Here is a 22,811-nt window from a genome sequence, read left to right as displayed (position 1 = left end):
AAGAAAAATCCTAAGAGGATCCTGAAAAGACGCCTGATAAAATCTGGTGCCCATCCCTTACAAAATATCTAGGAAAATTAGGAATAGAAGGATTCTATAATGAGTATCTCTTACAAACCATCAGCCAATATCGTTCTTGGGTGTTAAAAGAAAGCCTTCCTATTAAGCAAAACTAGCATGAATGAATACTGTTACCATGATTATTAACAATGTTTTGGCAGTTCTTACCAATTCAGTAAGAGAAGAAAGAAATAAGGGGTCTAGTTATAAGAAATATAGAAATAGAGTTATTTTCTGTAATAAAATTAGTACAGGATCAGAGAATTAATTAAAATATTATTGGAATTAATGAGTGTTCATATAAAGGGTTGGATAAAAGATGAAAATTCAAACAGCTTTTAATTATACAGGAAAATGGAAACAAAAGATTTATAATAGCATTAAAAAACCATAAAATATCTAAGACTATCTATAATAAGAGATGTACATGGAAAACCCCACAAAACTCTGAGACACACAAAAACTTAAATAAATGTTCCTGGAGGGTTAATTAGAAAACTGTGAAGAAAGTCATTCTCACCACATTAATTTAGAGATATCCAGAATTCAATTAAAAAAGAAAACTCAAGGGGATTAATTTGGAATTTGACAGTGTTTCTGAAGTTCATCTGGAATAGCTGTTGAAACACAACTACGTATAGAAATCTGTGTCTATGCCCCTCTTTAAAATCTACTTAATAATCCTGAAGAAACTCGTTTTATTTGGAGATTTACAAAACAAGTCATTCAGTGTCTCTGCCTGCTCTTTCAGCTATTAAATTAATAAAGAAGAGATTAGCATTCATTACTTTGGAGGCTTCAAAACTGAAGGATATTTTCTTTAAAAAGTTGTTTTTTTCTGCCTGTTATTTCTTTGCATTTTATTCCTTTTTAATCCTAATTTCCCCTAGGGCAATGTAAGCCCCTGCAAGGCTTTGTGGCTACTTAAAAGTACCCCTTGAAAGCTTTCAATTTACTAGAATTCAATCCCAGCTGTGCCTCTTTTGCAGTCCGTTCCAGCTTATTTTTGAAAAGTAGATTAATATACTTACCTCCAATATTTGCTGTGAGGATACAGCCACAAATTATTAACTAGCACAGAGGTTGGCACATACCAGAAACTTAGTAAGTATGATTTGTTGTAAATTATATACTTTCCAGGCTTCCCTTTCTATTTTCCCTGGTTTGTGTATGTAACTATTTACTTTTATTTAATTCAACCTCATATTCCGGTTAGAACACAGTTGTTCACATGTGTCTCCTGTGCTAGGCTGTGATTTCTTAGAGAGAGAAGGCACTATTTTACTCCTCCACACATCCACACAGCTCCTAGCCCACAACTCTGCATTTCAGATGCCCATTGATGAGAAAGAGAGGAAGAAAAAGAATAGACCGCGGGGTGTGTGTGTGTGTGTGTGTGTGTGTGTGTGTGTGGTGGGGGGGGAGGGGGGTAGAAAGGAGAGGAAGAAGATGTTGATTTTTCATGATTCATGGAATATATATGTACTCTAGCAATACAATTTTTTTGATGTTTATTTTGAGAGGGGGAGAGAGAGAGCATGTGCACTCGCAGTGGGGGGCAGAGAGAGAATCCCAAGCAGCCTCTGCACTGTCACGGCAGAGCCCTACTTAGCGGCTCAAAGTCACAAACCGTGAGCCGAAATCAAGAGTGAGATGCTTAACCGGCTGAGTCACCCAGGCGCTCCTCTAGCAATACAATTTTATTTCATTGTATCTTAAGTTTAATAAAATATCGGTATTGTGGAAGATGTACTATATTAGTACAGAGAAGTGAACGGACACATATAAATCAGACTCCATCAGTGAGGACCCAAAAATAAACCACAGACTAACATGTTCACAACATTTACTGGATTCCCACTATGTACTTAAATGGTTCTGGCTCTTAATTCTATACTCTATCCATGGCTTAATAGAGAAGAAATGTTGATATACTGAAGCAGCCATAGTCTCATGTATTATAAAAGTCAGGAAGTAGTGACTTATGAGTCCCATAATAGCAATATAGCCCTGCTTGCTCTACAGTATTATTTTGTTTTACTGCATATGGTCTGGGCTCCAGGGCTTTATTTATGTGCAGTGGGGTGGAGTTATAGCTGCCAAAAGGAGAATGTTAATTTATTTATTTATTTTTTTTACTTATGCATATAAAACAAGTACAATTTTCCTCAATGCTTAACTGGTAACCTTATAATATTATTAAGTTAATAATCTGAGTCATCAATGAGAATTTTTAAACAGCACCTAATAGAGCTGTAAATTAAATATAAGCAAATGCAAAAATATAGGAAGAAGCCGATCAATGTTCAAGAAGAGGTAGGATTGGGGCACCTGGGTGGCTCAGTCAGTTAAATGCCTGACTCTTGACTTCGGCTCAGGTCATGATTTCATGGTTCTTGAGATCCAGGCCCCGTGTTGGGTTCTACACTGACAGCATGGAGCCTGCTTGGGATTCTCTCTCTCCCTCTCTCTACCCCTCCCCTGCTTATGCTCACTCTTTCTCAAAATAAAAAAAATAAAAATAAATAAAAAACAAGAGGTAGGATTGAAAAAGCAGGTAGGCCTTAATAGAACGGGTCAGGCAGGGCATTTTGCAGTGAGAACCAGGAAAATGAAAAGTAAGAAGTCAAGACTGTGTTCAGGGAAGTGGGCAGAAAAAGTCTATAGTAGAGAGGAATGGGAAGAAAAAACAACAGATAAAACCATGGATAGATAGCATGAGTTCCGATTATGCATGGCCTTGAATGTCAACATGAGTACTTGGGTTTGGTCCTATAAATAAGATACTTTCTCAGGAAGGTTCCTGGGTGGGTGAGACCATTATGAAAATGAAATGCTGGGAAGATGAGCAGACAGCACTGTGCACAAGAGACTCAAGGAAGCAGGGAAACCAGTGTGGAAAGTACTGCAGTGTTTTCACATATGAAATCATTGTTATTTAACATAATTTTAAAAATGTGTAGTGCCTGGGATTTGGCCACAGTTATTTCTGTATAACAGACAATGGAAAAAGAGAGCAAACAGCAGTTCTAGCTCAAGGCAGCCTTTCTTTGAACCTTATATTTTATATCAGGGTGATCATGGGTGTCATTAAAAGGGTCCACGTGAGGGTTGCCTGGGTGGCTCAGTCGGTTAAGCTTCCGACTCATGGTTTTGACTCAGGTCATGATCTCATGGTTCCTATGTTTGAGCCCCCATGTCGGGCTTTGCACTGAGCATGGAGCCGGCCTAAGATTCTCTCTCCCTCTGCCCCTTTCCCCCACTCGTGCACACTCTTTCTCTCCAAATAAATAAATGAATTAAAAAAAAGAAGGGTCCACATGAAAGACACCCTACTTGGGATATAGAAAATGTGAAATAGGGGTGTCTGGGTGGCTCAGTCGGTTAAGCGTCCTATTTCGGCTCAGGTCATGATCTCGTGGTTCGTGAGTTCAGGCTCCACGCTGGGCTCTGTGCTGACAGCTCAGAGCCTGGAGCCTGCTTCGGATTCTGTGTCTCCCTCTCTCTCTGCCTCTACCCTTCTCGCGTGCTTTCTCTCTCTCTCTCTCTCTCTCAAAAATAAATAAATGTTAAAAAAAAAAAAAGAAAATGTGAACGTAATGGAATCACCACTAGATAAGATAGGGAAAGACACACTACTGAAAGTATTTCAGAGCGTCCAATACATGGCAAGACCTCATTGAATAAATATCACCTTCATATGAACAGCAATTTGAAAAGCCTTTCACATGTCATATCAATAGCTGGTATGTATGGAGCATTTGCTCAGTGCTTGCCAGGCACAACTGTAGGAGGCAGGTACCATCACAGATGTACAGAGGACAGTAACCTGCCCAACGTCATGTTCCTGGGAATGCTGGAGCCAGGATGGGGACGCAGGGGACTAGCTCCAGAGCCTGTGCTGTCAACACTACACTAAATTGCTGTTCATCCCACCTGCTCTTCAAAACAACCTATGAAGTAAGTAAGATGAATCTGATTTGCTCGACAAATATTTGCAGAATTCTTACCTTAGCAGGTAAGTACCTGTACTGGTTTGCTAAAGATGTATGAGCCACAACCCTTACTGTGAAGAACCTTACAGTCTATTCGGCAAGGCAGACAAATAAATCCACATTTTACTGATGAACAACAGAAACTCTAAGTTTCCATACACTAAATAACCTATTCAAGCACGCAGCTGGTATAGAGGGCAGTTAGGCTTGGACTTAAAGGCTGCCATTAACATCTCCAAGTCTAACGCTTCATCTGAGTCATGTTACTTCCTTTAGTTGCCTACTGGGCAAAAAGAAAAGAAAACAATACAACAATATCATAACCAGGGCTATCTAGTCTGGCCAAGCTTCTCTAAAAGAGCCTGATTTGGATGAGATGGAAACACGAAAGGACCCTATTGTGATTCTGATGCAAACAGCACAGGCCAGTGAACCACATATTGGTTCAACAGCTGAAACATGTATCGTTTCAAACACTAAATGTCCTATCATTAATAATTTTTGCTAAAATTATTTTAGATGCTTTGGGTGAATCACTCACATTGGGCCATTTTCCTTAAGAAAATCCAATATAAATCCTTGTGGGTTGAGAAGCTGAAGGTGGCCCCAACTGATTAAGTTCCCCAGTAATTATAACTATTGTTCACTTTCCTTCTGCCCCTTTCATGCCCCCTAACAGAGGCCTACAATCCCCCTTGTATATGTAAGAGAGCTATCCAAAACTACTTAACTTTACCAGCCTGTGAAATGTGTTTTACCAAATTTGTGTGGCCCATTAAGGTTTCTTAGTGTGAACAGCTGCTGCTTACAATACGATGTTAGCTGCCAGTCCAGTGTAGCTGGCAAGATCAAGGGTAGCAAGCATTCATTCGCTGTCTCTACTCACCAGGGTGCTCAAAGCCATGCCAGGTGTACATCTTTTTACTTCTTCATGTCTCCTAAGGGTCCTGATCGGGATCAGTCACACATGTAGTGTAGGCAGCGAGTCACTATTATATAACGTGGGGGATGAGGATAAAGGCCTCCCATGCCCCCAAATAACTCCTGTTCCAGCCCGTCAAAGTAGCTGAATGTAAGGAACAGAGGTTTGATCATAGGGAGCTAGGAGGGTTATCAAGGAGGCTAACAGGTATTTACCAAATACACGTTTATAAGCCCAACACTATAGGAGATCGGGCATGATCGATGTGACCAAGGACAGGGGCCAGAGTTCACCAGTATCATTAAGATAAAAATGTAGTCTTTTACAATGATATTAAAATCAAATTTATTTTTAGGAAAATGTAAAGTATTTTTAAATCTTTACATTGTTTATCCAAGGGGCAGCAGTGTGTACTGGAGAAAGGGCCAGTCTTTCATCTACTTTTCCAACCTCATTTCTGAGCATCCCGTGATCCAGCCCCTCTGAATGACCAGTAGCCCCCTAAGCTGCTCAGCTTGTTTGCTAGGCTCACTGCTGAGCATACACAGATAAATGCAGAGTCCCAGCCCCTAAGCAGCTCATAGTTAATCAGGAAAGAACCACAGCACCAGAGATTGGTATGGGGAATTAGGGAGCTCCAAAGGGGGAAAGTGACCCAGCACTGAGGGCAGGGGGTAGGCAAGCAAGGAGGAAATGATCCTGGGCTGAGTCTTCAGAGATGTGGAAGTCTCCTATGCAGCTGCAGTGAGTGGCATGGGCAGGGGCTCCCAGGCATCCGACCACTGTGTATGCAGGAAGCAGGGGTTTGTGGTGCTCAGATCGGAGTGATGGAAGATGAGCTGGGGCAGGGGGGCAGGGCAGGTACCCATCATGGGGGTGACTCCACTGTAGCTGATGAAGGTCTGTCTCCTTGGCTCATTATAAATACTTTAGAAGGTACAGATCAAGAAAAAGATGAAAAGTATTCAAACTTCCAGGATTTAGAGTTAACCACTATTAACATTTTGATACAGTCACTCTTCCCAACCCCAGTGCAGCTCTTTCTGCCCTTGGGTCCTGTCCTCATTCTTTAATAAAGTCATCTTTCTGCACCAAAAAACTTTGATATATAGTTTATTATATTGATATTTATTGATATTATTAATATTTATTGATATAATATTGATTTATTATATTGATATTTAATGTTTATTATTTTGAGAGAGAGACAGAGCGTGAGCAGGGGAGAAGCAGAGAGAGAGGGAGACACAGAATCTGGAGCAGGCTTTAGGCTCTGAGTTGTCAGCACAGAGCCCGACGCGGGGCCCAAACCCACAGACCGCGAGATCATGACCTGAGCCGAAGTCAGACACTCAACTGACTGAGCCACCCAGGCGCTATATATATATATATATGCAATATATAATGTGCGTTTATACTACTACTAATTTCAAAAATGGAATCATTTAAAAGTGTGGCATATACATACAATGTAATACTATTGAACCTTAAAAAGGGAATTCTAATGCACCCAACATGGAGAAACCTTCAGGACATCATGCTACATGAAATAAGTCACTCATAAAAAGATAAATACTGCATGATTCTACTTATATGAGGTACCTAGACTAGACAAATTTGCAGAGAAAGCATAATGGTGGATGCCAGGGAGTGAGGAAGGAAGAGGAAGGAGGAAGTTGTTTGATGGGTACAGAGTTTCAATTTTGCAAGATAAAAAGAACTTTGGAGGGCTAGTATCCAAAATCTATAAAGAGCTCACCAAACTCCACACCTGAAAAACAAATAATCCAGTGAAGAAATGGGCAGAAAACATGAATAGACGCTTCTCTAAAGAAGACATCCAGATGGCTAACAGGCACATGAAAAGATGCTCAACGTCGCTCCTCATCAGGGAAATACAAATCAAAACCACACTCAGATATCACCTCACGCCAGTCAGAGTGGCCAAAATGAACAAATCAGGAGACTATAGATGCTGGAGAGGATGTGGAGAAACGGGAACCCTCTTGCACTGTTGGTGGGAATGCAAATTGGTGCAGCCACTCTGGAAAACAGTGTGGAGGTTCCTCAGAAAATTAAAAATAGACCTACCCTATGACCCAGCAGTAGCACTGCTAGGAATTTACCCAAGAGATACAGGAGTACTGATGCATAGGGGCACTTGTACCCCAATGTTTATAGCAGCACTTTCAACAATAGCCAAATTGTGGAAAGAGCCTAAATGTCCATCAACTGATGAATGGATAAAGAAATTGTGGTTTATATACACAATGGAGTACTATGTGGCAATGAGAAAGAATGAAATATGGCCTTTTGTAGCAACGTGGATGGAACTGGAGAGTGTGATGCTAATAAGTGAAATAAGCCATACAGAGAAAGACAGATACCATATGTTTTCACTCTCAGGTGGATCCTGAGAAACTTAACAGAAACCCATGGGGGAGGGGAAGAAAAAAAAAAAAAGAGGTTAGAGTGGAAGAGAGCCAAAGCATAAGAGACTCTTAAAAACTGAGAACAAACTGAGGGTTGATGGGGAGTGGGAGGGCGGGGAGGGGAGATGATGGGTATTGAAGAGGGCATCTTTTGGGATGAGCACTGGGTGTTGTATGGAAACCAATTTGACAATAAATTTCATATATTAAAAAAACAAAAAACAAAACAAACAAAAAAGAAAATAGGGTTGAATCTTGGCACTATCGTTTACTAGCTCTGCAAATTTTGGAAAATTTCTTACATTTGCTAAAACTCTGTGTAGTCATCTGTTAAATGGGATTAAGAGTTCCCACTTCATTAGGTTGTTTTTAGAATCCATAGCTAATGCATCCTGTTCATGATTTAAATATATACCACCTTCCTGGTCTAAAAAAAAAAAAAAAAAAAAAAAAAAAAAAGAACTTTGGAGATTGAGTGTGAAAAAATGTGAATACAGTTAACACCACTGACTGTATACTTAAAATTGGTTAAAATAGTAATTTTATTTATATGTTATATTATACATATTATGTTATATTATATTATATTATATTATATCATATTATATTATATTATTATTATATTATATTTTGAGAGAGAAAGAGAGAGAGTAGGGGAGAGGGAGAGAGAGAATCCCAAGCAGGTTCCGGGCTGTCAGCACAGAATGCGACACAGGGCTCAGTCTCAAACCGTGAGATAATGACCTAAGCCGAAATCAATAGTTGGGTGCTCAACCAACTGAGCCACCCAGGTGCCCCTGTAATTTTATATTATGAGTATTTTACTACAAAAATAAAAAAAAATTTAAAACAAAATCAATAAATCTGTCTTAATACTTTTTTTAAAATGTTTTATTTATTTTCAAGAGAGAGAGAGAGAGAGACAGAGACAGAGTGCAAGCTGGGGAGGGGCACAGAGAGGGCGACACAGAATCCGAAGCAGGCTCCAGGCTCTGAGCTGTCCGCACAGAGCCCGGCGCAGGGCTCAAACTCACGAACGGTGAGATCATGACCCAAGCCAAAGTCAGACGCTCAACCGACTGAGCCACCCAGGCGCCCCTGTCTTAATACTTTTTAAACTTATTTTTGTGATCATTTTTCCGTGTGAGAAATACATTTATATACCTCCAACAATAATTCACAAGACTGTATAGTGTTCTTGTAGAGATGTTCTTGTAGAGATCTTAATGTACTAAACATAAGAGAATTATTTTTATGGAAGTAACCTGTGAATGCTTCGCTAACAGGAGGAGACGGTAAAGGGAAGAGATAAAAGACCACAGAAAAGAGGAATACAGAGCAAAGGTCTTGAAGGAAGCATGAGGAGATGGTACTCAGGATTCAGGTAATGTGGTGGCCTTAAACATGCAGAAAACAGGATACCACATCCTCTGAGGAAAGGACATGAAGACAGATATGACTCTATTTGCATTTATAAGGAAGAGTTAGGGCAGCTGAAGGAAGTCAAGAGACTGGATGCCTCAGTGATGTTAAAGAGGTGGAGGGAGTAGGGTATGGAACAGCTAGAAGGATGTATAGTGATGTTCAGACAGAATGGGACACTGAGGTTGAGATTTCTGAGGGGGTGCCTGGGTGGCTCAGTCAGTTAAGCCTCCAACTCTTGATTTTGGCTCAGGTCATGATCTCAGCGTTCATGGGTTCAAGCCCCACGTCGGGCTCTGCACTGACAGCATGGAGCCTGCTTGAGATTTTCTCCTTCCTCTCTCTCTGCCCCTCCTCCACTCGTGCTCTCTCTGTAATTAAATAAACATTAAAAAAAAAGATTTCTGATGTGAAAAGTATTTTGAACAAGAATTTGTGTGGAGGGTTGGGAGTGAGCAGCTATGGTTTAGCTGGAGGTGAACTTATTAAAATGGTCCTGGGATTTTGAAGCCAGATTTATGGTCAGATGTTACATGATGGTATCATTGTCAAGGGTTATGACAAGAGTTGGGGAGCCAGGGAGGCAGAGGAGACGTGGAGCCTGGTCCTCAGTTCCTCAAGGAATGAATGAAGTGACTAGGAACTTGATGGATAGGAGTGCTGAGAAGGGGTGGAAGGTGGTCTACCATGTTTGCATGACACACCTTTTGATGCAGTGGCCCATATGGAAGAGTGAGAGAGCAGTCAGCCAAAAGGTCAAGGTCATTATTAGACATGGATTCTCTTGGGGCAGAGGAAAAGAATGGGAGGAACGAACAGAGGACCAGAAAACATTAAAAGGGAGTGAAAACACAAGATGTGATATGTAGGGGAGGTGGGTGTGAAAGGTCTTGTTGACACAGTTAGGTGGTGGAAGAGGTAGGAGGTCATGGGGTTATGGACACAGGTGGATGGCCAGGCTTGAATAAAAGAAAATGATTGCAGGATCCAGGTCTAGTTTCAAAAAAGAGGTAAGAAATGCTAGTAAGTTTGTAGAGAAAGAGCATGCTACGAGACTTCTAGTTCTCAGAGCACTTTCTTGGGTATTTCCAAACTCTTTCTTTTTCTCCATAACACATTTGTCACACACTATACTATTTCCTTATTTATCTATTTCTGGTTGGTCTTCTCCAATAGACAATAAAGATCCCTGAGGGCAGAGATGCTGTTTTGTTCACTGTTCTATCACCAGCACCTAGATGATGCCTGCACACAGTAACACCTCAATACGCCATACTTGTTGAATGAATGAATAAATGAGTGAGTGAATGAATAAATGATAAAGCCCAGTTAGGATAAGGATATCCCGTGAGGTTTGCAAAACTGCAGGGAGGGTCTTCTCTATGAGGAAGGTATCTTATGGAGTTCAATCTTAGAGAGACAGAAAATTTTTTTTTACTTAAAAAAAAACATTTATTTTTGATAGAGAGACAGAGCATGAGTGGCAGAGGGGCAGAGAGAGAGGGAGACACAGAATCCGAAGCAGGCTCCAGGCTCTGAGCTGTCAGTACAGAGCCTGACACGGGGCTTGAACCCACTGACTGTGAGATCATGACCTGAGCTGCAGTTGGACACTTAACCAACAGGCATCCTTTAGAGGAACAGAAAATTTAAGCCAGGGCCTCCTCCCAGGCTGTATCTGCTCTTTTGTTCATTTTCCCCCTTCTTCATGTGACTACTCCTTTTTATCCGTAAGACTCAGTTTGGGTGTCACTATCTCTGTCACCCTGGGTGCTCCTGGGTGCTCTCAAGGCACATAATGATTCTTCTCTCTATATTATGCTTACCCTGCTGTAGGGATAACTGTTTACATGTTGGTCTCCCCCATGAGACTGAGAAGCACACTTTACCTCAAACATACAGTAGGGCCTCTATAAATGTTTGCTGGATATATAAATGGAAAGCATTGGACATGTGAATTGGTCAATAAGAGCCTATATTTTTCTTTCCTTGAAGCTCAATTCTGTCATGCACAAATCTGCACTTTGGTCCCACTGAGTAAGGGGACCTCTGTTGCAAGGGCAACCAGGTGGGAAACAGCTCAGCAATCAACAGCAAAGATAAGTTGGAGCCTTTCTGTTTAAGATAAGGGAGGGGTCCACTGTCTTTCGTGTGCCCATTTCCCTGCCCATATGACCACAGGCAAGCCTGTGATAGCGTGATGGAGCACTGAAGTGCACAGGCTGCACAGCAGACGGAATGAAAGAGCACCCAGGGAACTTTTTAAAAATGTCTGATTTGGTCTGAAATGCAGCCTGAATTTTTACAGCTCTTCAGATGATTCTACTGCACAGCCAGGGTTGAGAATCTCTACCTACAGCTCCTTGACATTTTCTCCTGGTGTGTGGCGCTGTCCAAGGTAGCAACTCCTCAAGCACTTCTTCACCCAAATGATTGCCCAAGCCAGCCATGGGCAAGGGTCAATGGTTGTTTGAACAACCCAGTGGAAGGGTGCTGTACCCTAGGACGGTATCAGAAGCCAAACCACACGGTTAATTGTACTGGAGGAAACCACAACTTTGTGTTGTCTAAATAAAACTGTGTTGTCCAACAGCCTCACATGGCTATTTAAAGTTAAATTAATCCTAATTAAAATTTTTAGTTGGGGTGCCTGGGTGGCTCAGTTGGTTAAGCATCTGACTCTTGATTTCAGCTCAGGTCATGATCTCACAGTTCATGAGTTTGAGCCCCGCATCAGGCTCTGTGCTGACAGCATGGGGACTGCTTGGGATTCTCTCTGTCTCCCTCTCTCTCTGCCCCTCCCCCATTCATGGTCTTGTTCTCACTCTCTCAAAAATAAAATTTTTGGGGCGCCTGGGTGGCGCAGTCGGTTAAGCGTCCGACTTCAGCCAGGTCACGATCTCGCGGTCTGTGAGTTCGAGCCCTGCGTCGGGCTCTGGGCTGATGGCTCAGAGCCTGGAGCCTGTTTCCGACTCTGTGTCTCCCTCTCTCTCTGCCCCTCCCCCGTTCATGCTCTGTCTCTCTCTGTCCCAAAAATAAATAAACGTTGAAAAAAAAAATTAAAAAAAAAAATAAAATTTTTTTACACTTAAAAATTTTTTTTTAATTTTTAGTTAAAAATTCAGTTCCTTAGTTGCACATTTCAGTGCTCAACAAATAGTGGCTACTGTAATGCACAGTGCAGAAACAGAACATTTTCATTAACATAGAAAGTTCTACTGGATAATGCTAACATAACCACAAAAAACCCTTCCTTCTGAAAATAACCTGTGGCTATGTTCATTTTCTGCTATCATGGGCAAAATGAACCACATGGTTTGCAGATGGTAAACAAACTGAATTTCAGGTCATTCCTTCTCAGCAGTCACACCTACATGAGGGAGAGTAGCCTTTTATGCCCCTTTTCCAGAATGAGAACTAAGACAGGAATTCTATGCTCTCGTGAACAAAAGTTTTTCTGTATAGTTCCATATATGTATGAGGGCAGCAGTGGCTTTCCAACTTCTTTGACCACGATTGACAGTAAACAAAAATATTTTATATCACAGCCCAAAATACACACACACACACACACACACACACACACACACGTATATAACTGAAACTAAAGGTTTTACAAATCAATATTTATCCTTACTATATTTTGCACTTGCATATTCTTTAATATATTCTATTGTATTATATTTTCTGTTTCATTACAAAAATTGATCTACTTCACTGTTTTCACAGTTCTGTCGACCTACATTTTGAAAAACCACTATCTTAAGATATAAGTTGTCCACACAAAACTGGGACTCAACTTCATACCTCAGAGTTACTAACCAGCTAGATAATAACAGCTAACATTTATTGGGCACTTACTATCTGCCAGGCACTGTGTTAAATGTCTAATATTCACTACCTTATTCAAGTCTCATAATAACCCCACAGAATAGGTGTCTGAGAATTGGAAAGGTCTGGGATTTTATGCTATTTGCACAAGTTATCTGCCACATTTCATGGATGCTGGCATTAAGACCCAAGACTCCCAGGTCAGGGACAAAGGACTTTATGACTCTCAGCAATAGCAGTAGCTGGAGTACCTGCATTTTCTTGTACCGTTCTCCAACTCAATTCCTGCAAGGTGCCACAAAGAGGGTCATGTGATACCTGCACACACAGTGAGCAGCATTCCTGGAGAGGAACTCTGACCTGAGGAAACGCAAATCTATTATACTAGATGTAAGTATGACTGCCCCTTGCTTCTGAGGGCAACACTACCTCTATATCCAAGACTGTTCATTACACAAACATCCTTGAAAAGACAACCCAGGACAAAAGCACAGTCCGTGCCTCTCTTTGTAAAGACCTGTCAAAATGCACAGGACGCTCAGAGGACTATCTTCCAACAGCGGTGCCATAGTACCTATAATAGCTTAAAAAGGATTAGGCAATTTATTCAAAGTTACACAGCTAGCGACCCAGGTCTATATGATACCTAAGCCTATGGTGATGACACCTTCTTGCATAGGCAATGGACAGTGCAATAGGAAGAGAGAAGTATTTGTCACTCATTTAGTCATTCACATGTGAAATCTGCTCCTACAGGAAGCAATTAACTGTGTATAATTAACTATATATGATAGGCCATTTTTTCCACATTTTCTTCACGGATCCCATAAGAAGAGTATCATATGAACAGGGGTTGATAAGTTTTTCCTATAAAGGGCCAGATAGTACAGATTTTCATCTTTATGGGCCAGATGGGCTGTTTCAACTGCTTGACTCTGTAGCGGGAGTACAGAAAGAGTCACAGGTAATACGCAACCAGCAGGCACGGCTGTGTTCCAATAAAACTTTATTTACAAAATAGTTTGCCAACCTCCATCCTCAGACAACTGGGTGGGATACAGAAAGATTATGTGACATAATTCCTACACAAAAGAAACAATGATTAAACTGGAAAGTCAAGGTACACATGCCACAAGCAAGGAAATCAGGAGATACACGAAACTGAAGTCAGCCTAGGTTCAACATCAGAGTCCTGTTAAGTCAGCCTTAACAGAGACAGTATGCCAAGAACTAGTGTAAAATATGCATAGGCCGTAACAGTGAAAATAAAAAAGTTACTCTGGGCCAGGGGCCACGCTAAGGATTTCACAAATGGTGACCAACAGCTAATAAAGAACACCATTTCCGAATTGCCAAATTTATGACCCTGTAACTGTACGCTCACTTGGTTCAGTGGTCTGATCTTAAAAGATGATCACGTGGCCACCATTTGATCACAACAGTATCCCTTCCCCCAAATCAGTTAATGGAAAACTGTTGTCTTTATTTTCACACGCATACAGAGACAATCAAAATTTTGGTATACAAATGGCAACCCTCCCCTTTTCAGAGAAGTCAATTCTTATGCCACATATAAGCGCAAATGAAAATGGAAAAACACCAATCAAAATGTCATAGAAAAAATAATCTGCTCATTCAGGAACAATTCTATTAGCTGCTAAAATTACAGGGCGATAAATATTGTTCTTGTGAACACTGCTGTCATTGACAGGACTGGTGAAATTTTCAAAATGACATAAGTCTAAGATATGTGGGAACATAATACCACAAGAAAGAAAAACTGTCATCCATAAGTGAATGTTCCTGCTACTGCGTGTAGGTATATCTTAGTTACTAGTGTTTCTATGTAAATATAATTTAAGTTTTAGTGAAAAGTAGAATTTAGAAATTCCAGGAGATATATTTCCCCTAGAAATTCCAGGACAATTTCATTACAGAATTCTAATTTACAAAACACTTCAGTAAAAAATAATATTTCTATTTGAAATGCTGTACAATGACATCAATATTTCTTAATTAACACCTTCCACTCATGAATCAATAGAATGAAAACTAATTTGAAAGACTGTCTTAGTAACCAGCCCCGTTTAAATAATATAATGTCCATTTTGACTATGTACAGTTTTGTTTTTGTCTTTTTGTTAAAGTACTCTGTACCCCCAACATAGGGCTTGAAGTCACAACCCCGAGATCAAGCATTGCATGCTCTAACGACTGAACCAGCCAGGTGACCTCGGCTATGTATAGTTTTAATTTATTCTTTAAAACTTCCAATTATTACCACTTAAAATATTTCTTTGGCAGCTAAGCCATTATAAGTGTAAAAAAAAAACCCAGGAAGAAGTCTACTTTGTTAATAAATGAAATGTTTGATGTAAGGCTATGTTATTTCTGGAGACATTTATGTTTACATTCAGTTGAAAACCATTATAATTCATTATAATTATTGCAGAATTAAATAACACCATTTAAACTACAGGCTAATTTCCTCTACTGCCACAGCTAATCACAATTACTTCTTTTTTTTAATTGAAAAAAATTTTTTTAATGTTTATTTATTTTTGAGGGAAAGAGAGAGAGATAGCACAAGCAGGGAAAGGGGAGAGAGAGAGGGAGACACAGAATCTGAAGCAGGCTCCAGGCTCTGAGCTGTCAGCACAGAGCCCAACGTGGGACTCGAACCCACGAACCGTGAGATCATGACCTGAGCCAAGGCTGGATGCTTAACCAACTGAGCCACCCAGGCGCCCCCACAATTACTTCTTAAGCTTTGTCTACACTTGCCTAAAAGTGTTACACCTTCAGTGGTTTTTCAAAGACTGAACTCCTTTGTATTCCACAGGTAGAGTCTGTATCACTGTCTTCAGAGATGGACGACTCTGCAGCCTTGAACAAATTTGAATGTCTCAAGGACATTCGGTACTTTTTAAAGAAGAAAAGTAACCACAATGACAAGCCGTTGCCTCTCCTATTCTACCTGACAAAGTCTACGGGCATGTGATCGCTTATATTTGGTCTGACCTTTAGGGAAAACCGAAATCTACTTCCAAAATGAAATTACTTTTACTTTCTAGATTACACTAGGGGAGAAAAAAAAGATTTCCAGACCCAATTTTAAGACATCTCCTTTTATATAAAATTCTTAAAACAATATTGTTTTCCATTTATTATATTAAAATTTAAATCAAAAGGTACAAACTTCTAGTTATAAGTAAATATAAATCCTCAGGATATAACATATAGCATGGTGACTATAGTTAATAAAACTGTTTGTATGTATTTGAAGGTTGCCAAGAGGGTGGATCTTAAAAGTTCTCACCACAGGAAAATTTGTAACTATATGTGGCGATGGACTTTAACTAGACTTCCTTAGTCATTGCGCAATATATGCCAATATCTCATCAATATGTTGCACATCACAACCAATATAATGTTATATGCCAATTATATATAAAATATATATACACACCATGAAGCACCTACAGGCAAGAAGTGATTCTGAAAAGTTTAGAATGCAGCAAAAAGTGGGGGATTTATGGGATGGACATATCTATTTAGACCATTTGTGACTATTTGCTACAACCAGTACGCAGAAGTTAGCAAGTGGTTAGGAGGGAAGGAAGCCTGCACAATTTGTAGGCAGTCTCAGGGTCATTCGTGTTTCTTTGGTCACCAGGCTGCCTGACCAAGGGCATTCGCTTTCAGAGGCCATGGATTGGCAGCAGAGAGGTCTCTCCTAGTTTACACATAATGCAATGACCACCTCTCACCATTTAGGACTTGTCTTCCACAGAAAACACCTGTGGTCTGCTCATTTCTGTACTTGTGCAATGCTGTATAATGCTTGAGCCTCACAGGTCTGCAGATGTCCGTCTATGTATCACTGTTACACTGCAATACGGGAGGTGAGGGGGTTGAACTAAATGGGTTCTGTTACCAGACTGCCCGGGGTCCAGATTCTGCTTCTATGACATCCTGGAATATAGGTACTGTGGGATTGTGGCAGTGCTTATATATATCAAAGGACTGTTGTGAGAAACAAAATAATACATGTAAAGCATTCAGCATGGGGCCCTGTAAGTACTCAGTGATGTTGCTCGTTAAAATTGATGATCACATTTGTCTCAGATCAGTGTTTTCCAAAAGTGGGTCCCAAGCCTAGTTTCAGAGGCAGTATTTTACATCATGATCTAGGATACACACACTTATATATTAATACTACAAACACCGGGCCTGCTTATATAGTCCTTACTATATATGGATTGGGCAGTGCAGAGTCAGGATTTGAACCCAAGGGTCCTGTTAATGTAGTGCTTTTAACCACTATGCTCCTTGTGGCCTTGTATTTGCCACATGTGGGAGAACCAAAAATTTCGTTAATCAAGCTCCTACTCAGAGGGACGCATAGTGAGAATTCCTATTCTACTACTACATATTCCATTTCATTTTTTAAAAATGCTGATTCTAGGGGCGCCTGGGTGGCTCAGTCAGTTGAGCGCCCGACTTTGGCTCAGGTTATGATCTCGCGGTCCGTGAGTTCAAGCCCCGCGTCGGGCTCTGTGCTGACAGCTCAGAGCCTGGAGCCTGTTTCAGATTCTGTGTCTCCCTCTCTCTGACCCTCCCCCGTTCATGCTCTGTCTCTCTCTGTCTCAAAAATAAATAAACATTAAAAAAAAATTTTTTTAGTAAAAAAAATTAAAATGCTGATTCTAACCTTTTAAATCAATTTCATGACTTATGACACATGATTTGAAAAATACTGTAAGTGTTATATGAAAAATTTTTGGAAACACTAGTAATAAAAAAGTTAAATGAGTATATGTATCTCATCTTAGAGGCTTCACCATGTTATTGTGCATTGTAAATCTCAAAAAAACAAAGGATTATATGGAACATTTCCTAAGTGTATTCAAGCATCCTTAAGTGATGCTCTAGGCATTCCTTGAGGCAGGGGTACTCATTTATCAGATTTATGGGAATTTTAAGGGGGAATGGTTGTGCGTCACTGTCTACGTCCTACCTCTCTCCAAATGTCCCTCCCCTGGAAAAATTTAAAAGTGCAGAAACTGACTTTTTTTTTTAATTTTAGAGAGAGCCAGAGAGCCAGAGCCAGAGTGTATGCACAGCAGAGGAGGCAGAGGCAGAGAGAGAGGGAAAGGGAGAGGGGAGTGGGAGGAAGGGGGGGGAGGGGGGAGGGGGGAGAGAGGGAGAGGGGGAGAGAGAGAGAGATGGCTCCACACTCAGTGCAGAGCCCGATGTGGGGCTGGACTTCATGACCCTGGATCATGACCTGAGCAGAAATCAAAAGTCAACAGACTGAGCCACCCAGGCACCCCTAGAAACTGACTTTAAGAATAAGTGATTCTAGGGGCGCCTGGGTGGCGCAGTCGGTTAAGCGTCCGACTTCAGCCAGGTCACGATCTCGCAGTCCGTGAGTTCGAGCCCCGCGTCGGGCTCTGGGCTGATGGCTCAGAGCCTGGAGCCTGTTTCTGATTCTGTGTCTCCCTCTCTCTCTGCCCCTCCCCCGTTCATGCTCTGTCTCTCTCTGTCCCAAAAATAAATAAACGTTGAAAAAAAAAAAAAAATTAAAAAAAAAAAAAAAAAAAAAAAAAAAAAAAAGAATAAGTGATTCTATAATGTGCAAGAGAGCAAATTTAAGCAAGTTCAAGAACACAGACACATGGGGCCAAGCATCTAAACAACTCTGGGTGATGCTTTTTTTGTGGCTACCAAATATCTGTAAATTAAAAAGGGAAACTTTTTTTTTTTTAGAGTGGAATGGAACTTCAGCAAACACATCCTTTAGAGTAGATGCTAGTGTTTTTTGTAATAACAGGATGACAGAGTGAAATCTTATTTCCTGGTTCTATCACTGCTTATTTCCACTTTCTTCTAAAGAATAATCACCATCAAATGTTATCTCTACAGGAAACAGGTAAAGACAATTCAGAGCTGGACTATCCAGTATGATAGCCACTAGCCCCGTGTGGCTATTCAAATAAAGTTAAATAAAAATTAAAATTGAGTTCCTCAATAGCACTAGACACATTTCAAGTGCTCAATAGCCACATGTAGCTCGTGGCTAGCACCTTGGACAAATTATGGAACATTTCCATCACTACAGAAAGTTTTATGGGACAGTACTGATATAGAGAAAGACCATTTACAGATGCTTAAAGAAAACTATTCATTTCTTATTTGGGAAAAGAGTTCTAAGCCCTACTCAGCAGAGGTGGCTTGACTTAAACCACTGTGGGATTAAATTTGAAGGCTACTGCCCGAAGATTCTGTTATTATCTCAAAATACCATTCCAACGGGCCTAAAATCTCTTTGCATTAAGACTTTCCATTGCTGCAAGTTATGTTTTAAAATCCAAACGTGACAGGAAATGCTGTTTGGTGACAGCAACGACTTGTTAAAGTGCTACTAACTCATAAGCGAGTTTGAAAGTACTTAGAGCAGTTTATGAAAAACCATAAAGACACACAGCACCGTCCAATCCAGGAAGAAAAGTCTGCAGTTACAATAAGTAGGGATGCACTTCTGTTGTTACCCTTAGGATAAGGAAAATATGTATTACATACCTGAGTCTGTTCCTAGACTTTTCATGAATTTAGACCCAGATTTGGTAATGGTCTTTGTATCTCATTTTGAGAACTTTAGTACATATCTTATTTGAGCCTCACAGAACCTAATTACCACTGGAGTGTGGATTCTGAGTGCTATAGATCCTTCTGGTGAAGGGGAAGACTGAGAGGTAATACATTATCTTGTCAGTGTCTGTCTTGCTTAATTGGTTACTGAAATGATCCCTAGTGGCCAGATTATAGTGAAAGCAAATGGCTAAAATTGCAGGGGCCAGCTAGCTTTTCCTCTTTCATGACTGCGGGCTGCCCTATTAATCTGGCCATTGTACTGCAGAGGTGTGCTTGGGTCACAGGGGAAACAAAGCAGGGGTGCAGACAAGAGTGTAAAGCAAAGTGCTGTCCCTGTTGGTGATCACAAAGCAGGTAAAATGAGTATAAAAAACAACAACCACCCTGCAAGGTCATTGTAAGCATGATTGTGGTCGTTCTAGGACAAAGACTAAACATTAGGCATTATTATGTTCATACAAAAAATTATTCCACAGAGCAAACTATCTCCTCCACAAAGCAATCTGTGAAAGGCATTTGATGAGAAATAACGTGAGTTAAACAATTGCTATAAAGACACCAACATCAGTTTAAATAATCCAAACAAATTGCCTATGGCTAAAGGCAGATGTAATAAACATGCACTTTCCAAATCCTTTAATATGTTTGTTCAATGTCATAACATCTACCAACCAGTTATTAATGGTAGCAAATTTTCTTTATCCTTTTATTTACCATGTCCAGTTTTTGAGCTTCCAAGTTGGAGAGCTTGCAAAACATTTATTAAATAATGTATAAATAAAGGATACACCATTAAAATTCCTGTGCTTATGCCTTGAAGATTAAACTCACATTTCTAGTTAAGAGATGACAGCTATAGCTAATCTTAGAAACATGGTGTCTCTAGGACACATAGAAAAAAAAGTTTCGGATTTAATGCATGAGCGCTAAGACAAAAATTCTTTGATCTGCAAATATCACATATATGAGCCTAACAATTTTTCCTTGAAAACTTTAAGTAGGTCAACTTATTAACTGCTACCATGGAGTTTATATATTCACATTCGCCTATCTTTATGATGAACTGCAGCCCAGAATGGAGTTACAGCCCTGCACTATAAAAAACTTGCCTTTGATTCGAGCAGAGAAATGAAGAAGCAGAAACTAATATTACCATTTGGCTTTGTTATGTTGTAATGGATCCAATACTTTTTTTTTTTTTTAACATATCATTATATTTGGTTCTCAGACAAGACCTCGCATGTAGTAAGTAAGAGGGAATGGGATCACTCGAGGAGAGGCTTCCATCCCAACTGGGCTATGTTCTCCCATTTGCAGTCAAAATCCTGGCTCAGCCATGAAAGACGGTCTGGCCGGAATAAACCTGACAAAAAAATCAGTGGAGCGTTTGTGATATAATAAAGTGTTCTGGAGGGAAGAGTGGACAGAGAACGGGGATGGGTAGAGAAAAAGGGAATATGTAATTTAAAATGGGAAAAACACTCTTCTTCTCGATTTGATTCATTTATGGAGGAGGAAACCACTAAATAAGGTCTTTCTCCATAATCCAAAGCTAATCACTTTTTTTATTGCAATGGATGACCAAACGGCCTCGGTAACCACCCCCCCGCCCCCCCGCTGCCTCCGCGAAGAAACCGAAAACCCCATTTCTTTCCAAGTGTGCACCCCGGAGAGGAAAGCCAGACTGTGCATTTAGAGTGGAGGGCGGTGCACAGGGCAAAGCAAGTTAGTGCCTTCTTCCCGGCTACCTCGCTCCCCGAGCCAGCCTGACTTGGCTAACGGTAAAGTGAACAGCGAATGGCAGAGAGACCCGGGGGCCAAATTTAGGGTCGCTTCTGACCAGAGTCCTCCCGACAACAAAAGGCCTGGGGTTCCGAAGGGGGCGGCGGGTGGGGACACCTGTCAAAGGACGGGACGGAACCGCAGCCGGCGGGCGGCGCAGGGGCTCGGCGGACAGCACTGCGGCGGCGGCGGCGGCAGGGACCGAGGCGCGTCGGCTCCGCGCTCGCGCGCGGGGGAGAGCCGGCGGGGACCACGCGACGCCGCCGGACACTCGCGTCTCGCCCGCGGGGGCTCGGGCGGGCGGCTCCGCGCCCGGGGCGCTCCCGGAGGGGGCCCGAGCCGAGCAGGGCCCCCGCGGCCGGGAAGACACCGCCGCCCGAGCCCCGCTGCAGCGCCCGCCGCTCCCGGGCTCCGCCTCCGGGCTGAGCGCGGAGCCGGGCCCGACGCCCCCACTGGCTGCCCGGCGGCCCGGGCGGAGGAGGGGGCGCCGCGGGCGCCGCGCCTACCTGCTCCGGTGCGGCGGGGCCGCGGTCGCCTCGCGGGGCCGTGACCTGCGGCGGAGGCAGCGGCGGCGGCGGCAGCGGCGGCGAGGAGGGCGCTTCCTTCAGGAAGGGGTGGGATCTGCTCGGCCGCCCGCCCCCGCCCGCCCGCTGCGCCGCGGCCCGCCCCCGACTTATTCTGGGGTCCCCGCCGCGAGGCTTCCCACTGAGAGCGGAGTCCCCCACACCCCCGCCCCCGCGCCTCTGGCTGCCGCCGCCCTTCGGCTCCCCTAATAGTTACCCGGGACTGGAGCTGCGTGTGGACGGCCGGACCGCTTCTTTCCAAAGCCTTTGTGGACGCGTTTGCCTGGCGCTCCTCACCCAACAAAAGGAAGGGCAGAATCTGGGATCCTCCGCCTGGTGGTTATTTATTCTTGACCTCTTGCAACCTTCTGGCTGGCTCCCTCCTGTCTACACACCTAGGGTTTTTGCACAAAGCAGCTAAAATTCATTTTCATATCCACTGGCTGAATGTAGTTCTCCGCCACTCTGCGCTCTCCCGCGGTTTTCTTTCAGCGTAAAGAACAAACACCGGGCCAACTTCTGACCCTTGCAAGGAACAGTGGACTCCAAGGCCTCCCTCCCAGCGCCAGCTTGCTCTCTTCTTCCCGGTGTCTCGTCTGCGTCTGTTATAAAACTGTATTCATCGGCATTTTAATAGTTTCCCCACCTCAGACTTCAACCTACCAGTGGTACCCTGTCAGTGACCTCCAGAAGAAGCGTGGATCAATGCCATTTTTATCGCACGCTCACCGTTAATTTCTATTCCAAACGCAGCTTTGCGGAGCTCCCACAATAGGACCTCCTTTATCAACCTGCCTTAGGAGGACTGCCATTCTTTTGGGGGGACCCCCCCTTACCACGCCCGTCTTTTCATCTGTTGTTGCCTCTCAAAGCACACGGTTCAAATTCTCCAACATTCCTTGCAACTCTTGCAATCCTTGCTTACCTATGTGTACATTGATTTATTGTTACTGTTTTCTCTTGGCTGTTGGACTGTGAGCTTCTTGAGGCCAGGGACCTTACCTTAACTAAGGAGAGTGTTATCTCTCCATCTTGTTAAAACAGCAAAAACAAAAACTGAAGTCTCATCTAGAAGCCCTTGAGAGTATGTGCTACATTTTTTCTGGGGTTAGCCTATGTGTATTTTTCTGAGGAGAGTAACTGTATC

The 22,811-nt window shown here is 42.1% G+C and overlaps 1 protein-coding gene across 2 annotated transcripts in view; it reads right to left on the bottom strand.

The window, feature by feature from the left end:
* The window catches only part of TMEM150C (transmembrane protein 150C), a 78,249-nt gene extending 56,275 nt beyond the window's left edge, over window positions 1–21,974 (bottom strand). The window contains exon 1 of one of the 2 annotated variants that reach the window (XM_043572358.1): window positions 21,882–21,974. The gene's annotated coding sequence lies outside the window, so the exon portion shown is untranslated. Of the gene's footprint in view, window positions 1–21,607; window positions 21,702–21,881 lie in introns of those variants that run through there. The other variant, XM_043572359.1, reaches the window with a different exon arrangement.
* Window positions 21,975–22,811: the final 837 nt, after the last annotated feature.

This window comes from Prionailurus bengalensis, chromosome B1, assembly GCF_016509475.1.
Source record: "Prionailurus bengalensis isolate Pbe53 chromosome B1, Fcat_Pben_1.1_paternal_pri, whole genome shotgun sequence".
NCBI classification, from domain to species: Eukaryota; Metazoa; Chordata; class Mammalia; order Carnivora; family Felidae; genus Prionailurus; species Prionailurus bengalensis.
The sequence above is the reverse complement of the archived record's forward strand: the minus strand, read 5'-3'. Positions and strand labels throughout refer to the sequence as shown.